Below are 13,434 nucleotides of genomic sequence, written 5' to 3'. Positions count from 1 at the left end.
TATTTTACTCACTTGTTGAAAGTTGCAAATAGCTCTAAAGAAATAAATTCTCTTGACTCTGAAAACAAAAGGTTTAGCAACATTTAACACATTAGCTCTCCCTGAGAGTCCTAGAAGTTTGTTTTCTTCCTCTATTCCAACAGCCCAATTTTTAAACTTATCTGAGACCTGCACTGAGAGTCCTATATCTAATTATAAACTGTGTTTTGAAAAGGACCAAAGTAGGCTGGGCGCGGTGGCTCATGCCTGTAGTCCCAGCACTTTGGGAGGCTGAGGAAGGTGGATCACGAGTTCAGGAGTTCAAGACCAGCCTGGCCAAGATGGTGCAACCCCGTCTCTACTAAAAATACAAAAACTTAGCCAGGCTTGGTGGTGGGCACCTGTAATCCAGTTACTTGGGAGGCTGAGGCAGAGAATTGCTTGAACGCAGGAGGTGGAGGTTGCAATGAGCTGAGATTGTACCACTGCATTCCAGCCTGGTGGCAGAGCGAGATTCCATTCTCAAAATAAATAAATAAATAAATAAATAAAAGGACCAAAGTAAGACAAAATATCTGTGGACGACAAAAGTCTATAGCCACTGTTTTTTTTTTTGAGACGGAGTCTCGCTTTGTCGCCTAGGCTGGAGTGCATGGCCGGATCTCAGCTCACTGCAAGCTCTGCCTCCCGGGTTTACGCCATTCTCCTGCCTCAGCCTCCCGAGTAGCTGGGACTACAGGCGCCCACCACCTCGCCCGGCTAGTTTTTTGTATTTTTAGTAGAGACGGGGTTTCACCATATTAGCCAGGATGGTCTCGATCTCCTGAACTCGTGATCCGCCCGTCTCGGCCTCCCAAAGTGCTGGGATTACAGGCTTGAGCCACCGCGCCCAGCTATAGCCACTGTTAAAGCTACAATTGACTAGGAATTTTGGTTACTTCTGTGGCATACAACAATTTTTTCCTAACAATTATAATTATTGATAATGTATGCTAAATTATCTCAACATTATAGAAGTTTCTCATAATTTTGGAACACATACCAATAACATATTTAAACAAATACAGTCCAAAGAAAACCAAACACCATTCACTCTTCTATTTGAAAGGTTTTTTTCTATTCTAATATCACAGTCTCCCAGAGTTATTAATCAGAAATCTGCATTTAGGAGCACCTGTTAACTTTTATAGTTGATTATAAAATTATCTTTTAAAGAGGACCTAAGTGAGACAATTGTCTGTGGATGACAAAAACATTTTAGGGCAACCACAGTTAAAGACACAATTGACAAGGAAATTCACCTCTGTGGCACACAGTCATTTAACATAATAATTATAATTATTACTGATGAAACACACTAAGTCATATTAGGCTTACAGCAGTTTTACATAATTTTGGAACATATAACAACAACACATTTGCACAAATATAGACCAAAGAAAGCCAAACACCATTTCATATTTGACAATGTTTCCTTTATGATTTTTTGTACCAAATAAGCCAAATGTCATTTTTAGACTTTAGAGGACCTAATATCTAAAATACTAGGTTAGAAAGAGACATAATCTATAATTTGATTTTGGAAAGTTTGTCAAATATCAAAGGTTTAAAACACTGGATATCACAAAAGAGAATCCCAGGTCACTATAAGTTATTCATTTGGCCAAAATGATAATTCCAAAAAAAGTATTTAAAAAGAAAACCTTTACTCTGATAGAGGAGACTTAGCTTTCCAAACAAGACCCAATAAAGATAGTATGAGGCTAACTAAATTTGTCTCTTCTCTCTTTTCCTTTTTCTCCCTGCCATTTACCCGAAGGAGAAAACAAAACCATTTTATTATCTTTTATCATTACATAAAAATCATCTTCAAAAGAGAAAACCAAATTTCATGTTGGCTTTAATGCATCTTTAATGTTAAGGCTAGTTTCTTAAATACAATTTTATATCTCTATTTAGTTTTAATTAGTTTGACCATAAGATAAGGTTTTCTACCCTTTATAATTTTCCATCAAACAGCAGATCAATTTTCTAAGAAAACCCTGTTTTTCGGACACCTGAGCCCAAATTATGGCCCCCAAACAGTATCATTTTAAAGTTTTAACCTATAGAAAAAAAGCTAAATAATTTCTTTTACATCTTAGCCAGCTTGTTTATACCACAGAATTTTTTAATAAGATTAACTCTTTACAAACCCTTTTCACTTTGCTTAAACCTTCAGTTTTGTTCCATTACTCTTTTAGATTAAGTCAACTTTTTTAGGTTAAGACAATCTTTATTTTATTTTATTTCTTTTGAGATAGAGTTTTGCTCTTATTGCTCAGGTTGGAGTGCAGTGGCAAGATCTCAGCTCACCACAACCTCCACCTCCACCTCAAGCGATTCTCCTGCCTCAGCCTCCCAAGTAGCTAGGATTACAGGCATGTGCCACCACAGTCGGCTAATTTTGTATTTTTAGTAGAGATGGGGTTTCTCCATGTTGGTCAGGCTGGTCTTGAACTCCTGACCTCAGGTGATCTGCCTGCCTAGGCCTCCCAAAGTGCTGGGATTACAGGTATTACCAATAATCTTTAAAACTGTTTTTATTTCCAAAAGATTACTAATGTCATGTGAACAAAAAGGCATTAAAGTATCCATTTTTCTGACAAAATATTTAAGCCCTTATTTTTCTAAGCCAATTAATCGAGCTGTTTTACATACAAACATCACACACAACACATATAAATACAGACAGAAGATTTGGCACTTGTAAGATTTTTCTTTCTTTCTTTCTTTTTTTTTTTTTTTTTTTTTTGAGACGGAGTCTCACTCTGTCGCCCAGGCTAGAGGGCAGTGGCGCGATCTGGGCTCACTGCAAGCTCCGCCTCCCGGAATCACGCCATTCTCCTGCCTCAGCCTCCCGAGTAGCTGCGACTACAGGCGCCCGCCACCTTGCCCGGCTAGTTTTTTGTATTTTTTTTAGTAGAGACGGGGTTTCACCATGTTAGCCAGGATGGTCTCGATCTCTTGACCTCGTGATCCGCCTGTCTCGGCCTCCCAAAATGCTGGGATTACGGGCTTGAGCCACCGCGCCCGGCCCTGTAAGCTTTTTCATTTGCCAGTTTCTTAATCGAATTACTGGCTTCAGGGTGGAGGCTTTGGAGGAACAGGGCCAGGAAAGCATGTGTTTCTAGGGCCAAATAAGCAGCAAATAAGTAGCTGAAGACAAAGACAGATCCCCAGAATTAAGGGTGCCATTTTATACTGGATCTTGGATCCCCAAAAGGAGGGAAATAGGATGGGAGAAGACCGTGCAGTGCTTCTTTTTTTGAGATGGAGTTTTGCTCTTGTCATCCAGGCTGGAGTGCTGTAGCAAGATCTCGACTCACTGCAACCTCCACCTCCTGAGTTCAAGCAATTTTCCTGCCTCAGCCTCCTGAGTAACTGGGATTACAGGTGCCTGCCACTATGCCTGGTTAATTTTTGTATTTTTAGTAGAGACGGGGTTTCACCATGTTGGCCAGGCTGGTCTCGAACTCCTGACTTTGGGTGATCCACCCACCTTGACTTCCCAAAGTGCTGGGATTACAGTCATAAGCCAATGTGCCTGGCTGACAGTGCAATGCTTCTACCCTGCATTTCATTACAAGGCAACCCAAAGCCAATGAGCCCATTTTGACATGGGTCCATCCCTCATGGGAGTCTCATCTCTCAGTTGGGGTTGGGGATGTTTTCTTATCTTCCAGGTGGCCAAGAGCATGCTTCTCTGATCCAAGTGTGCAAAGAGTCAAGTATTCCTCCATAACTACTATTAGCCATCCTTAAAGTATATTTCCTACTTAGTTATCACACACCAAAGCTGTCTCATAATGCAAAGTAATTTCTCATAACCCCCAAACTCAAAATTGTCAGATAACACAACGCAAAACAGAACAGAGTCTTTGATTTTGAGAGGGATCTATCTGCTTTTACTTCCTGGGGTTTCATGAGGAAAACAGAGGTGTTTCCCAACCCCCCGCAAAATGAGGTCTGTGGTGCCTCCTCTGTTTTTCCCAATGAGTCCCAGACTACCAGAAGTTATCTTAGGGCCTCTCATGTATGCATTAAGAGTGGCAAGACAAAAAAAAAAAAAAAAAAAAAATAGAGAAAAATAATTCAGTCAACTGAGAAGAAAAAATCTTTTTCCAGAAAAACAAGTTCCAGGAAGAGAAAAATATATAGGCCCTTTAAATATACTTATAGCTTGTTTATCCACTTTTAATTAAGCTGACTTTTAGCCATAGCGCTCTTAAAAAAAATCCTTTAAAATTTTTTATTACCTGACTTTAGCCATGCCAAGTGGCATATTTTTGGCTCTTGAAGTTTATTACAGGTAACTTCCCACATGAAATTAATCTGTTTTAACTAAGGTTACAATGTAACCATGGACACATAGGTGTCTCAAAGAGATGGTAAGTAGTTTCTTTTTCTTTTCTTTCTTTCTTTTTTTTCTTTTTTTCTTTTTTTTTTTTTTTTACAAAATTTAGAATCTCCCTCAGGATAGTTTAGAGAAAGAAAAATTCAAGATAGGAAATCAGAAGCTATCCATGGGGTGGGGGGAAACCTCAATAAATGGCAAAGTAACATAAATGAAACACCAGAAAGGAATCATTCTGGAAGGCAAGAATAGAACCCAGGCTGCCATTGTCAAAAAGCAAAGCCTTAGCTGCTGAGTTAGAGCAATGAGAAGTTTCTTTTTTTTTTTTTTTTTTTTTGAGACGGAGTCTTGCTCTGTCGCCCAGGCTGGAGTGCAGTGGCGCGATCTCCGCTCACTGCAAGCTCCGCCTCCCGGGTTCACGCCATTCTCCTGCCTCAGCCTCCCGAGTAGCTGGGACTACAGGCGCCCGCCACTTCGCCCGGCTAGTTTTTTGTATTTTTTAGTAGAGACGGGGTTTCACCGTGTTAGCCAGGATGGTCTTGATCTCCTGACCTCGTGATCCGCCCGTCTCGGCCTCCCAAAGTGCTGGGATTACAGGCTTGAGCCACCGCGCCCGGCGCAATGAGAAGTTTCTATTGCTCTTCCCAGAAGGATCCTAGAGAAGCCAATTTCAAGCTTACAAAGCCTTTTAACCGCTCAAGATAATTTTTAGGGCTATGACATGAACCTCAAAATTCCTGTCCTCTGGATGGTGGGAGCCAAGAGAAAGTATCTCCACACGGTCACAAGGTTAAATTAAGCTCTTAAGGACACAAGACAGAAATTTCTTTCTCTTTTTTTTTTTTTTGACAGAGTCTCGCACTGTCGCCCAGGCTGGAGTACAGCGGCCTGATCTCTGCTCACTGCAACCTCCACCTCCTGGGTTCAAGTGATTCTCCTGCCTCAGCCTCCCAAGCAGCTGGGATTATAGGTGCCCGCCACCATGCCCAGCTAATTTTTTGTATTTTTTAGTACAGACGGGGTTTCACTATGTTGGCCAGACTAGTCTTGAACTCCTGATCTCATGATCCATCCGCCTTGGCCTCCCAAAGTGCTGGGATTACAGACATGACCCACTGCGCCCAGCCTATACAAGACAGAAATTTCATACAGTATTGGTTTCAGAGACCCATCCATAGCAAAGTTTGTAACGGACCAGCCTGCCAGACTGGCTTGAAAAGTGGGCTGACAGAGGTCCTAAACTCACATTCTATCCTGTGATGCCCCTCTCTCCGTTACAGAACACAGAAAGACAAATTCTTAGCACAAAGTACACCAGATTTGCTACTGCCTGAGACTAGTCTCACAAATCCTTTTTCTATTAATCAAATGCTTGCAGAGAGACAAATAGTGATATTTACCATTTACCCAGACTGAGAGAGAGAGAGACCAGAAACTAGGCTGGTAAGAATTTCTTACCCTGTTTTGCCAGCATACCAGGTTTCCAGTCTCCCTTTCTCAACGGAGCGGCTTCTGATGATCCTGCTCACTGCGCCATAGCTGTGGGGTTCAAGAGAAAATCACCCTTTACTGTTTTATGGAACCATCAGCAAGATTCTTAATTTGCAAGATGCTGCCCAACCGGCTGCATGGGGAACGGAATTAACATTTTCCATCCCAGCAAAACACACATAACAAAACGAACCCTAGTCATCTCGTTCAGCACCCAATATCAACCTGGCAAAGCTCAAATTTTTTCCCCATTGATCCCTGTTGTCTCTGATCCATTCCAGGTGGGAAGGGACGACCTCCGAATGGTAATTCACAATGGGATCTCTGGGCAAGGCAAAGAGCAGATAGTCACCCCAAGAGACAGGCCTGTCGAGCCTTCCTTAGGGCTCATGGAATGTGACCAGACAAATAAGGAGGGTTCTCTGAGTTAGGCCCCTTCCATCATCAATTCCTTTTGAGATTCCTTCCACATTACAAACATACACAAAGATGAGATGGACGGAAGGCCTTCCAAACCATATTGCTAACCAAGAACTCCAAGAGTATCCCTTCCAAACTATCCTCCTATTCTCCATCTGAGAAACCTTGAAATCTTCCTGACTGAGAAGTTTCCCAAACAAGGACTCTTCCTACTAGTTAGAAAGAGCCAACTGAGACCACCCAGGAGCCGAACAGACACCCTGCAATGGGGCTACAGACACGCACACCCCGTGGAGCTGCAGACACCCCACCATAGGGCTACAGAACCAGTCGGGAGAAGGAAGGAGGCATTGGCAGTGCCTAGGATACTCGCCAATCCAGACTTCCCACCATGGGGCTACAGAGAGACACCCTGTGATAGGGCTACAGTTAAAGGATGTCTCCCCAGGACTATTTCTCCATTGCAATTAAATCCATGCGAGGTCAGCAGCGCCTCGCCAGTAGAGAGAGTACCAGAGAAAGAGTAATTCACACAGAGCTGGCTGTGCGGGAGAGCGGAGTTTTAGTACTATTCAAATCAGTCTCCCCGAGCGCTCCTTTTTTTTAATTTGAGACGGAGCCTTGCTCTGTCGCCAGGCTGGAGTGCGGTGGCGCGACCTCAGCTCACTGCAACCTCCGACTCCCTGGTTCAAGCTATTCTCCTGCCTCAGCCTCCTGAGTAACTGGGACTACAGGCACATGCCACAATGCCCAGCTAATTTTTTTTTTTCGTATTTTCAGTAGAGACGGGGTTTCACCACGTTGGCCAGGATGGTCTCGATTTCCTTACCTCGTGATCCACCTGTCTCGGCCTCCCAAAGTGCTGGGATTACAGGTGTGAGCCCCTGTGCTCGGCTCAGGGAGTGGAGTTTTTAAGGATAACTTGGTGGGTGGGGGAAGCCAGTGAGCCAGGAGTGCTGATTGGTCAGGGATGAAATCACAGGGAATCGCAGCTGTCTTCTTGTGCTGAGTCCTCTCCTGCGTGGGGGCCACAAGATCGGATGAACGAGTTTATTATCTGAGTGGTGCCAGCTGATCCATCCAGTGCAAGGCCTGCAAAATATCTCAAGCACTGATCTTGGAAGCAGTTTAGGGACAGTCAGAATCTTGTAGCCTTCAACTGCATGACTCCTAAACCATAATTTCTAATCTTGTGGCTAATGTTAGTCCTACAAAGGCAATCTAGTCCCCAGGCAAGAAGGATGTCTGCTTTGGGAAAGTGCTGTTACCGTCTTTGTTTAAACTATAAACCATGTTTCTCCCAAAGTTAGTTCAGCCTATGCCCAGGGACAAACAAGGATAGCTTGGAGGTTAGAAGAGGCAAGATGGAGTCAGTTAAGTTAGATCTCTTTCACTGTCTGAGTCATAATTTTGCAAAGGCGGTTTTACCTGGTCGAGTTTTGTAGATTTTGTTACAGACTGTGATCCAAAAACACTGAACCAACTCATAGTTCCATCAATTAGGCATAAATGTATTTATTTTCCCCATAGCCCCATTCATTGACTAAGTTTTATCAATTTAACTGATTTTTGTTAAGTCTCTGGAAAACAGACTATGTTCTCTCTGTGTGCGTGTGGTGGCACGGACTAGCTAAAAAGCGAAGGTATCTCTGGTTTCCCTTTTTTTTTTTTTTTTTTTTCTTTTTTGAGACAGGGTCTTACTCAGTCACCTAAGCTGGAGTACAGTGGTGCAATCTTGGTTCACTGCAACCTCTGCCTCCCCGGCTCAAGCAATCCTCCCACTCCAATCTCTCGATTAGCTGGGACCACAGGCGCAAACCGCTGCACCTACCTAATTTTTGGTAGAGACGGGGTTTCACCATGTTGCTTGCCCAGGCTAGTCTCAAACTCTTGCGCTCAAGGAATCTGCCTGCGTCAGCCTACCAAAGTGCTGGGATTACAAGCCACTGTGCCTGGCCTTCTCTGCCATTATATGAACAAGAACCTGAAAGTTTTCAATGGCCTTCCTGTTTAATATGATCACAGTACGATACTATTGTTAGAAAATCTAACCAAATTCTGGCCAGGTGTGGTGGCTCATACCTGTAATCCCAGCACTTTGGGAGGCTGAGATGGGTGGATCACTTGAGGTCAGGAGTTTGAGACCAGCCATGGCCAAAATGGTGAAACCCTGTGTCTACTAAAAATACAAAAATTAGCTGGGCGGAGTGGCACAGGTCTATTCCCAGCTACTTGGGAGGCTGAGGCAGGAGAATCGCTTGACCCAGGAGGTGGAGGTTACAGTGAGCCAAGAGCCACTGCACTTGAACCTGGGTCACAGAGCGAGACTCTGTCTCAAAAAAAGAAAAGAAAAGAAAAGAAAATCTAACCAAATCCTGTAATGCTATGATGCTCTCGTACTGGATAAGAAAAGTGTTCAAGCCAAGGAGATGCTATCCCACTGAACTCTATAAAGATAAAATCATACAGGAAAATCCCCTTCCTCTCCATGACTCCCCTCCCCTGTTAAACCCCCTTGTCAGCTCCTGGTCCCAAAACCTAGGTCTTTCGATTCTTCTCACAGTGGGTTTATCCAGTAGTTCTCATCCTAGTTGTACATTAGCCTCATCTGAGGAACTTAAAAAATACTGACTCCCAGGCCCCACCTCAGTGATTCTGATTTGATTCCTCTGGGGGGAGACTGGTCATCTGTGTTTGAAGAATCTTCCCAAGTGAGGCTAAACTGCAGCTGAGGTTTCCAGTCATAAAGCTAACCAAAGTCAGTGCTCAATGCATGTTTCTTGAATGACTCAATGATTAAATGTGTCTTAATTGGGTAACTGTGCAGTTGTTCCACGTGGGTGGCAGAAAGCCAGTGAGGGTGATTAGGAAGTTCTGTTCTGCAGGAGTAAGTGGCATTAACTGGTAAGGGTGCTATGTTCACAGCATTCTCTACCTGCCATCTGAGATGCATTTCTTTTCTTTTTTTTTTTTTTTTTTGAGACGGAGTCTCGCTCTGTCACCCAGGCTGGAGTGCAGTGGCCGGATCTCAGCTCACTGCAAGCTCCGCCTCCCGGGTTTACGCCATTCTCCTGCCTCAGCCTCCTGAGTAGCTGGGACTACAGGTGCCCGCCACCTCGCCCGGCTAGTTTTTCGTATTTTTTTTTAGTAGAGACGGGGTTTCACCATGTTAGCCAGGATGGTCTCGATCTCCTGACCTCGCGATCCGCCCGTCTCGGCCTCCCAAAATGCTGGGATTACAGGCTTGAGCCACCGCGCCCGGCCGTGAGATGCATTTCTGAGGTGTTGTATTTCTTTTTTATTGAAATAAAATTCACATAACCAAAAATATACTCTTAAAATGTACAGTTCAGAGGCCGGGCACAGTGGCTCATGCCTGTAATCCCAGCACTTTGGGAGGCCGAGGCCAGCGGATCACCTGAGGTTGGGAGTTTGAGACCAGCATGGTCAACATGATGAAACCCTGTCTCTATTAAAAATACAAAAATTAGCTGGGTGTAGAAGCACACGTCTGTAATCCCAGCTACTTGGGAGGCTGAGGCATGAGAATTGCTTGAACCTGGGAGGCGGAGGTTGCAGTGAGCCAAGATTGAGCCACTATACTATACTCCAGCCTGGGTGACAGAGCGAGACTCCATCTCACAAAAAACAACAACAACAACAAAAAACGTACAGTTCAGTGGTTTCTAGTATGCTCACAAGGTCATACAACCATTATCACTATGTTCAAAACATCTTCATCATCCCCCAAAAGAAACTCTGTATCTACGAACAGTACTCCTCATTCTCCCCTCACCCCAGCCCCTGGCAACTGCTTATCTACCATTGGTCTCTATAGATTTGCCTTTTCTGGACATTTCATAGAAAAGGAATAATATACAACATGGTCTTTGTGACTGGCTTCTTTCACTTAGCATAATTTTTTGTTTGTTTGTTTTTTGAGAAGGCATTTTGCCTTCCCAAAGTGCTGGGATTACAGGCATGAGCCCCCGCACCTGGCTTTAACAGTATTTTTGTTTACTATGTATGTATCATTAATTTAACCCCAGAGGGTTTCTGGTGAGCCCTCTTGGCCCAACCCTGAAGACCTTGAGGGAGCCTGTGGTTTGGGGATGGGTCATATGTCCCTGAGCAGGGCAGCTTCCTTCTCTGGGAGAAGCTTGGTCACAGGGAGGCAACTGAAAGTAACATTGTTGGTGGATATCTTTCTACATAAAAGGTGCTGGGCTAGGATGACAGGAATAGATATGACATTATTCCATATATCAGGACTTACAATCGAGTGACAGGTATTACGACCATCATTCCAATATGAGGCAAAGTTTGATAAGAACTATAGGAGAGACTGCAAATTTAAGAGAGACAGATTAGGAACAGTAAATTCTAATTAGAAGACTTGATTACTATAGCTTTGTAGTAAGTTTTGGAATTGAGAAATGTTAGTCTTGCAGCTTTGTTTTTTTTCCCTCAAGATTGTTTTGGCTATTCTGGGTCCCTTGCATTTCCGTATGATTTTTTTTTTTTTTTTTTTTTTTGAGATGGAGTCTTGTTCTGTCGCCTAGGCTGGAGTGCAGTGGCGTGGTCTCGGCTCGCTGCAAGCTCCGCCTCCCGGGTTCATGCCATTCTTCTGCCTCAGCCTCCTGAGTAGCTGGGACTACAGGCACTGCCACCACGCCCGGCTAATTTTTTGTATTTTTAGTAGAGACGGGGTTTCACCATGTTGGCCAGGATGGACTCAATCTCCTGACCTCGTGATCTGCCTGCCTCGGCCTCCCAAAGTGCTGGGAATACAAGCGTGAGCCACTGCGCTGGGCCTCCGTATGAATTTTAGTATCAACTTGTCAATTTCTGCGAAAAGTGCAGCTGGAATTTCGACAGAGATTGTATTGAATCTGTACATCAATTTGTGGTGTACTGGCATCTTAACGATACAAGTCTTCCAACCTATGAACAGGGGATAATTTTCCATCTATTTAAATCTTTAATTTTTTTGATGATGTTTTGTAGTATTCAATGTACAGCTCTTGTATTTCTTTTTTTTTTCTTTTTTCTTTTTTCTTTTTCTTTTTTGAGACAAATCTCTCTCTCTGTTGCCCAGGCAGGAGTGCAGTGGCATGATCTCAGCTCACTGCAACCTCCGTCTTCCGGGTTCAAGCGATTGTCCTGCCTTAGCCTCCCGAGTAGATGCGATTACATGTGCCAGCCACCACGTCCGGCAACTCTGTGTATTTTTAGTAGAGACAGGGTTTCACCATGTTGGTCAGGCTGGTCCTGAACTCCTGACCTCAGGTGATCCACCCACATCAGCCTCCCAAAGTGCTGGGATAACAGGCATGAGCCACCATGCCCGGCCAGGTCTTGTATTTCTTTTGTTAAATTTATTCCTATTTTATTCTTTTTAATCCTATTGTAAATGGGCTTTTTAAAAATTACATTTTTGAATTATTTCTAGTGTAAGAAATACAACTGATTTTTGTATATTAATTGTGTATCCTGCAACCTTGCTTAGCTCATTTGTTATCTTTAATAGTTGAGTGTTTGTGTTTGTGTGTGTGTGTATGTGGATTCTTTAGGGCTTTTTATACACAAGATCATGCCATCTGCAAATAGAGATAGAGATAGTTTTACCTCCTCCTTTCCAATGAGAATGTGTTTTTTGTTTCTTGCCTAATTGTCCTGGCTGGAATCTACAGCACAGTGATGAAATAGAAGTGATGAGAGCAGACCACCATGTCCCATTCCTGAGCTTAGGGGTAACATTCAGTTTTTCACTAGTAAGCATGATAGTAGCTATGGGTTTTTCATATATATATATATATTTTTTTTTTTTTGAGACAGAGTCTTACTCTGTCACCCAGGCTAGAGAGCAGGGGTGCAATCTTGGCTCATAGCAACTGCCACCTCCCAGATTCAAGTGATTTTCATGCCTCAGCCTCCCAAGTAGCTGGGATTGCAGGTGTGCACCACCATGCCTGGTTACTTTTTGTATTTTCAGTAGGGACCAGGTTACACCATGTTGGTCAGGCTGGTCTTGAACTGCTGACCTCAGGTGATCTGCCCGCCTACGCCTCTCAGAGTGTTGGGATTGCAGGTGTGAGCCACTGTGCCTGGCAGTTTTTCATAGATTTTTAAAAATCAGGTTGAGGAAGCTCCCTTTTACTTCTAGTGTGTTGAGTGTTTTATCACAAAGAGGTGTTGGATGTTATTAAATGCTTTTTCTGTGATTATTCAGTCGATCCTATATGTCTTTTCTCCTTCCGAATTTTTTTTTTTTTTTTTGAGATGGAGTCTTGCTCTGCTGCCCAGGCTGGAGCTCAGCGGCACGATCTCAGCTCACTGCAAGTTCCGCCTCTGGGTTCACGCCATTCTCCTGCCTCGGCCTCCCAAGTAGCTGGGACTACAGGCACCCACCACCATGCCCAGCTAATTTTTTTTGTACTTTTAGTAGAGACAGGGTTTCACCGTGTTAGCCAGGATGCTCTCAATCTCCTGACCTTGTGATCTGCCCGCCTCGGCCTCCCAAAGTGCTGGGATTACAGGCTTGAGCCACCGCGCCCTCCCCCCCGCTTCTGAATATTTTAAGAAAGGCATCTTGCCAGTGGACTCTAGTCCCAACTTAGGTCTCAACACAGCTAGTAGGGGAGATATGTGACTGTTCTTTTTTGTTTGTTGGCTAGTCTGACTTAAACACTTATTACTATTACTATTGTTATTATTTTCTGAGTCAGCGTCTCGCTCTGTCGCCCAGGCTGGAATGCAATGGTGTCATCTTGGCTCACTGCAGCCTCGACCTCTTGGGTTCAAGTGATCTTCCCACCTCAGCCTCCTGAGTAGCTGGGACTACAGGCATGCGCCTGGAATATTTTTCTATTTCTTTTTTTGTAGAAACAGGGTTTTGCCATGTTGCCCAGGCAGGTCTTGAATTCTTGAGCTTAAGTGATCTGCCTGCCTCGGCCTCCCAAAGTGTTGGCATTACAGGCGTGAGCCGCCGCTCCCGGTCTGAAGCACTATTAATTATTATTATTATTATTATTATTATTATTATTATTTTGAGACGGAGTCTCACTCTGTCACCCAGGCTGGAGTGCAGTGGCGCGATCTTGGCTCACTAGGACCTCTGCCGCCTGGGTTCAAGCCATTCTCCTGCC

At 43.8% G+C, this 13,434-nt stretch overlaps 1 long non-coding RNA gene across 2 annotated transcripts in view; it reads right to left on the bottom strand.

The window, feature by feature from the left end:
- LOC135971895 (uncharacterized) overlaps window positions 1-13,434 on the bottom strand; it is a 144,713-nt gene that overhangs the window by 128,782 nt on the left and 2,497 nt on the right. For both annotated transcript variants that reach the window (XR_012415338.1, XR_010588258.1), the window contains exons 2-3: window positions 7,116-7,303; window positions 5,834-5,914 (exon numbers count right to left, since the gene is read on the bottom strand). This is a non-coding gene — a long non-coding RNA (uncharacterized lncRNA). The remainder of the gene's footprint in view (window positions 1-5,833; window positions 5,915-7,115; window positions 7,304-13,434) is intronic.

The sequence above is a fragment of the Macaca fascicularis genome, chromosome 7 (genome assembly GCF_037993035.2).
Source record: "Macaca fascicularis isolate 582-1 chromosome 7, T2T-MFA8v1.1".
NCBI lineage: Eukaryota > Metazoa > Chordata > Mammalia > Primates > Cercopithecidae > Macaca > Macaca fascicularis.
The sequence above is the reverse complement of the archived record's forward strand: the minus strand, read 5'-3'. Positions and strand labels throughout refer to the sequence as shown.